This window comes from Balaenoptera ricei, chromosome 3, assembly GCF_028023285.1.
Source record: "Balaenoptera ricei isolate mBalRic1 chromosome 3, mBalRic1.hap2, whole genome shotgun sequence".
NCBI classification, from domain to species: Eukaryota; Metazoa; Chordata; class Mammalia; order Artiodactyla; family Balaenopteridae; genus Balaenoptera; species Balaenoptera ricei.
The window spans coordinates 139,847,386-139,853,510 of record NC_082641.1 but is presented as its reverse complement, the minus strand read 5'-3'; the positions used below and the strand labels follow the sequence as shown (position 1 = coordinate 139,853,510).

At 49.6% G+C, this 6,125-nt stretch overlaps 1 non-coding gene across 1 annotated transcript; it reads right to left on the bottom strand.

The window, feature by feature from the left end:
* Positions 1-5,588: 5,588 nt before the first annotated feature.
* Positions 5,589-5,695, bottom strand: LOC132364238 (U6 spliceosomal RNA). The gene has a single exon (XR_009502777.1). It is a non-coding gene; the product is annotated as a U6 spliceosomal RNA (small nuclear RNA).
* Positions 5,696-6,125: the final 430 nt, after the last annotated feature.

Below are 6,125 nucleotides of genomic sequence, written 5' to 3'. Positions count from 1 at the left end.
CAGAAGGTACCTCAGTGAACAAGACAGACAGTGGTTCTCTCCTCGTGGGCCTCACATTCTAATGGGAGAAACAATTTACAAACAAACCAACAAATAGTATAATTATTGTGCCAAGATGGAAATGCACATGCCATGGTTGAGAGTAATAGGAAGAACAGGAGACAGGGAAAAGGGTGAAATTAGTTTTTTAGATATCATCTTTTTGGGTTTACTTACATAAAATCTACAAATCTTAAATGGACAGCTCAATGAATTTTCACACAGGTACACACCTTGTCACCTCCATGTAGATCAAGAACAGAATATCTCCAGCCCCCCAACTCCTCAAGGCCCTCTGAAGTCCCCTCCAAGTCAGTACCAAGAAGAAGTTAATTTTTAAGCTGGGCCCTGAAACAGGAGATGTAGCAAGGCAAAAGCAGGGAGGGGTGTCCTGGCAGAAGGAGCAACAGGTGCAGAGGAAAGAGCTTGGCACACCTGCAGAACTGGCTGAAGGCCAGAGGGATGGTGAGTGAGAAAGGAGATAGGGACGTGAGGTGCGAGGCTGGAAGGTTACACGGAACCTCACAGGTCATGGCAAAGAGTTCATTCAGCTCAAGAAAGCAAGAGTGAGCGTCATATAGGGATAACCTTGAATCTGCTCCATGCGTGACCCAAGTCAGTGTCACACTTAAGCCCTTCATTATTAGTTACAAATCACCTGCAGGCCCGCTTCTCAATCAGTGAGGTACTCGGGTTACCCCAGCATGCCTGAGAACCATGGGGCGGATGTCAGTAGCATACAGATGAATCTCGTCCCCCGCCCCCCCCCCCCCCCAGGGGTTTCCAGCGGGCAGGGATCTGAGTGGCTGGTGCTGGGAAGCCTCCCAGGTTGATTGCTGGAGAGAACTTTCTGATGGAGCCCCAGGTCCCTGGCAGATTGGGCTGACCGTCTTCTGGCTGGAAAAGTGGGGCTGGGGGGCAAAGGAAAGGAAAGGAAACGCTGCCTGAGGTGGCCCTGGAAGGGGTGGACCCCTCCGTAAATGAAATGGAGTTTACTTAAAATAATTCCATTCTCTTTAGGCCACGGAACATATGGGTTTGGGATGGGTCTGAGAAACCCAGGAAGGAGTTTGGGGCCCAAGCAGATTAGTGTGTGGTTGGGGTCCTGCCCAGCAGTCCTGTAGGAAAGGGCCAGCTTCTGAGCTCGAGGCATTTTTGTCTATGAACAATTCTTTTGTCTTTTCCTTTCTTCTTCTTTATTTTACATTTTTAAAAAGAGCACCTTTAGCCACTTCCTCTTCCCACCCCCAGGGATTCAAGCATTTGGAGGCAGTTGACTCAACTCCGTGAAGCCTGGGTAATAAATCCAGCCTGCGCAAGATGGGCAGGACCCCGAAGCTCTGTGGTTGCCACTTCTGGGCCTGACCTAAACCCATGTCCCCTTGGCAGCCTGCCAGGGGATCCCCAGGGAAGGTGGTGGAGATGATGGGGTGGGGGGACCCTTAGCACTCTTTGTAGGGGGTCGGGCAGGTGGAGGCAGAGGCCTTGCAGGACCAAGTTCTGGGTCTCGTCTTCCTTGGATGTGGCCCAGGGCTGCCGGAAGTGGAGAGGTGGAGTGCTGGGTCGGTGGCAGGTGGGCAGAAGTAGGTGACACAGTTGAGGGGGGTCTCTGGTAGCCAGTGGATGGCAAGGAGGAGGGCTGGTGTGTCCCCTAACACTTCTGAGGGTGGCTGACTCCTTGGTGCCTTGAGTACTTGGAATCCTCCAGCAGGTGACGCAGGATATAGGTCCAGTTGAGGAAGGTGTTCCAACGAGGTGGCCTTCCCGACATGCTGGGGCGCCAGCCCCCCTCCTAGTCTAGCTGCTTACTGTGGGCCCCTGCAAAGAGGGCCTATCTTTAAGCCTTCATGCTTTTTTTTTCTTTTGTTAAGTTTTATTTATTTGTTTGTTTGTTTTTATTTGTTTATTTTTGGCTGCACCACGTGGCTTGCAGGATCTTAGTTCCCCGACCAGGGATTGAACCTGGGCCCTGGCAGTGAAAGCACCAAGTCCTAACCACTGGACGGCCAGGGAATTCCCTAAGCCTCCCTGCTTTAGGCATTGAGGAAGACCCAGAATTCAGTGCATCTTTGTGCAATAAAATTGCCCTTGGCCCCAGGGTCTTTTCTCATAAGGGACACACTTCAAAAGGCAGCCGTTATCAAAGAGAAACAAAGCTGAACACTAGGGGGCTTCCCTGGTGGCGCAGTGGTTAAGAATCCGCCTACCAATGCAGGGCACACGGGTTCGAGCCCTGGTCCGGGAAGATCCCACATGCAGCGGAGCAACCTAGCCCGTGCGCCACAGCTACCGAGCCTGCGCTCTAGAGCCCACGAGCCACAACTACTGAAGCCTGCGCGCCTAGAGCCTGTGCTCCACAACAAGAGAAGCCACTGCAATGAGAAGCCCGCGCACCGCAACGAAGAGTAGCCCCCACTCGCAGCAACTAGAGAAAGCCCATGCACAGCAAGGAAGACCCAACGCAGCCAAAAATAAATAAAATAAATTTCAAAAAAAAAAGCTGGACACTAGTTAAAGTGGTAAGGACTGATTTTAATCAGTAATATACTATTGTAGTATATTACTGCATTGGAAGAGTCCAATGTGAATTGGGGTGACTTTGCTTTATTCAGTGGTGACTGGGTGCTTTAAAGGGAGGATGAGGGAGTGGGGATGGGGCTGACTGGGGGCTCTGTAGACTCAGGGAAAAGAGGGAGGGGACTGGTCCAGGTGAAGCCCTTATGGACTTGCTAACTGGCCTCTATCAGAATGGGGCTCCTACGCTCCCACAGAGACTGGGAAACAGGGGCACTATCTTCAGATGTTGGCTGGAACAAACAGTACATTATTTTGGCTGCCTTGAGTGTTTTCAGGCAGCCACTTTAAGGGGCTCATGGGTCACGGGGCCTTGAGCTGTTGGAAACGATGTTAGTGCTTGTCTTTATAGGCCCAGGTTGACAGGCCTAGTGAAGAAGAGGGCTCAGAGGAGCCTGGCTAGAGTTTGGGCAAGGAGAGGTTCTTTGTCACCGTTCGCTTCTGGAGAAAGCCTGGGAAATCTGCAGCTCTGATTATCTCAGTGCAAAAGCAGCAGACCCACACTGCCCTAACAGGCCGGCCCAGCCCAGCCCTCGCCGGGCCTCAGGGCACCTCCGACAAGTGAGGGGGTCAGCACATCAGGTATCTGCGAGTTCTTCCAGGGCCGCCTTCTGGATTAAGACTATGGTCGGAAAATAAATAAACAAATAAATACATACATACATAAAAATTTAAAAAAGACTACGATCGGGGGAGACAAATGAGGCACTCACCTCAGGTGCAAAATTTAAAGGAGGTGCCCCCAAAATAATCAATATAAATAATATTTTAATTCAATGTCTTAATAAATCAAAGTTAACACCAAAAAGTGTTTTGATGAACAGAATATCACAATTTTAAGTAAAGATGGGATCTGACAGTGCTGGCATTAGGGTGAGGTAAGGGAGGCCTGGCTGTGCAAGCTGCGTCAGACCCTTGGGCAGCCAGGTCCTGGAGGCGGAAACTTCTCCGCTCCCTGCCTGTCATATTCACTCCTTCCACTAGGGGGCGAACGTCTACCACACAAACCTCCAGTCCTGAGGCTTAGAGGCTTGGAAGATCTACCCTGGTTTCTTCTCCAGGCTGTTTTCTAGATTCTGAGCCAAAGGAAAAAAGAGAGAGGGAGAAAGAGAGAGAGATTCTGATCCGTGATATTATTCGACCATGACCCTCAGCTGGAGAAAAGAAAAAGAATAAGAACACAAGAACCACACATCTTTCTAGCATTTTCAGTTAAAGGGATTTCACATACATTCTAAATTACAGAGGCAGCTGGTAGAGTGCAGGAATACCGCAGTTGTCCGGGAAACAAGAAATCTGGGTTCCAGTCCCAGCTCTGTCTTCTTCTGATTCCTTGTGTGGCTTTGGCCAAGCCATTTCACGTCAGGTGGCCTCAGTTTCCCTATCTGTGAAACGAAGGATTGAATCAGATGGTCTCAGAATCCATTTTGGCACTAAACATTTATGCTTCTGTCTCCAAAGCAGAGCTAAGAAGAGAGGCTGAAATTCCTGAAACGTAAATTAAAACAGCTGGATGAATCAGGCCAGCATGTTCTGACGCATTGAACGTTCACATCTGGCCCTCTGCTTCCACTGAAGACGATCAGTGGTTGCTGTTATTAGGTTTGCTGAGCTGGACGATAATAACATTATTATCTAACTGAACATAAGCCGCATGCTGGGTGTTATGTGTATTGTCGCTTCTCAGCTTCTCCACAGCCCTGTGAGCAGCTACTACGATCAACATCCCCACTTTACAGATGGGGATAGTTGAGTCCTAGAGAGCTTGGGTCAATGCCAAAGATCAATGCAGTAGGACTGGAACCAAGCGGGCGCTTCTAGAGGCTGCACTTTCAGCTACATGGGCCATGAGCGGGCCCCTCTGTGGGCAATAGGCCCTCCCCACCACCCTGTGTGCCCCCTGTGGAGGGGAGCCAGAGAAATGAGGGCAAGTGCCCTGACTTGGAAGCACTCCTATGTAGTGGGGTCTGGGTCCCAAGTATTTCCCTCCCGCGAAGCAGGATCCTGTCTAGTCAATTACAGATTTCATCTCAACGCAGCAGACATCTCTGAAGGCCTCACTGTGGTCGGGGAAGGCGCCTGTGGTCCCCAGGACAGGTGGGGAGTCAGAAGCTCGCAGGGTAGAGAAGCGTGTGGACAGAGCTGCCCCTCCTCCAGCCCTTTAGTTTCCTTGATGGGGCCTGGGAGTCTGGTCCTTTACAAGCTCCTCAGCCAACTCTGAAGTACAGCCAGCTTTGCCAATCCCTGGGCCAGGCTGAGGGGAAAACTAGAATAGAAAAGACTCAGCTTCTACCCTTTGATGGGGCTGGAGCCTATGTGTGTTTCTTTTTCTTCATTTTCCCCTTTGCTGGTGTCCCTTCCACAGCTGTCCTCAGGCCTAGGTGGGCGCTGGCTGTGGAGCTCTGAGGGTGAGATGGAAGTTACCCTCACAGGCCTAGCTCCTCATGCAGCGGCTGAGGGCAGGAGGAGGGTAGGTGCTTATTTATTGGCTCCTAATAACCTCTGCAAAATTCCAGGCCTCTCCCTGCTCTGGAGACAAAAGCCTAAACAGGATTTCTCAGAAAGGGCCCAAAGATGGCTCTGGGCAAGTCACTTTTTAATTTTTATTTATTTTTATTTATTTTTCCTCTGAGGCATTTTATCTGCACGTATGTATTACATCCCTAGAAAAAGAATCCAAGGATTCTCCCTCCTGTGTGTTTTCATCTTGCTTCTTCATGGTCCATGATGCCAGCTGAGGTTGTCAGTACAATGAAACCAAACAGATGAGATGGGAGCAGGTTATTCTGCCATTTTTCTAGATCTTTGAGTTGCACATCAAACCTGGGGCTGATCACTCCACACTTATTTAGCCTGCCTGTGAGGTTCACAACAATTTTCCCAGCCCTGTGATCACCGATGATTTCAAATTCACCAACGTAACCGTGCTTCATCATCACAGTTAGAAACCTGACGATGGCTTTGGAGCTCAGCCTAAAAATATGCAACGCTTCACGAATTTGCGTGTCATCCTTGCGCAGGGGCCATGCTAATCTTCTCTGTATCGTTCCAATTTTAGTATATGTGCTGCCGAAGTGAGCACAAGTCGCTTTTTTTAAAAAGATATTCTTCATCTACTTTATCATTTTGCCTCAGATTGACCCTGATTAAAATCAAGAAGGAAAGGGACTTCCCTTGGTGGTCCAGTGGTTAAGACTCAGTGCTTTCACTGCTGTGGGCCTGGATTCATTCCCTGGTCGAGGAACTAAGATCCTGCAAGCCTCATGGCGCGGCCGAGGAAAAAAAACCAAGAAGGAAGAGTTTAGCTTCATCTCTGGTATTTATTTTCACTGATGCCCTTGTAAACTCACAACACCAATTCATCCCCACCCCAAGTGATGTTTCAAGCTGAGGCTGACAATAACCGAAAATGGCCTCCTGGTGTGAAAAGTCCATGTTCCACGTGGGGCTTTCTCATCCCATAAAGCACATTTAATGTATGAGCTTCATTACATGGAGATCAAGGGCCTCAG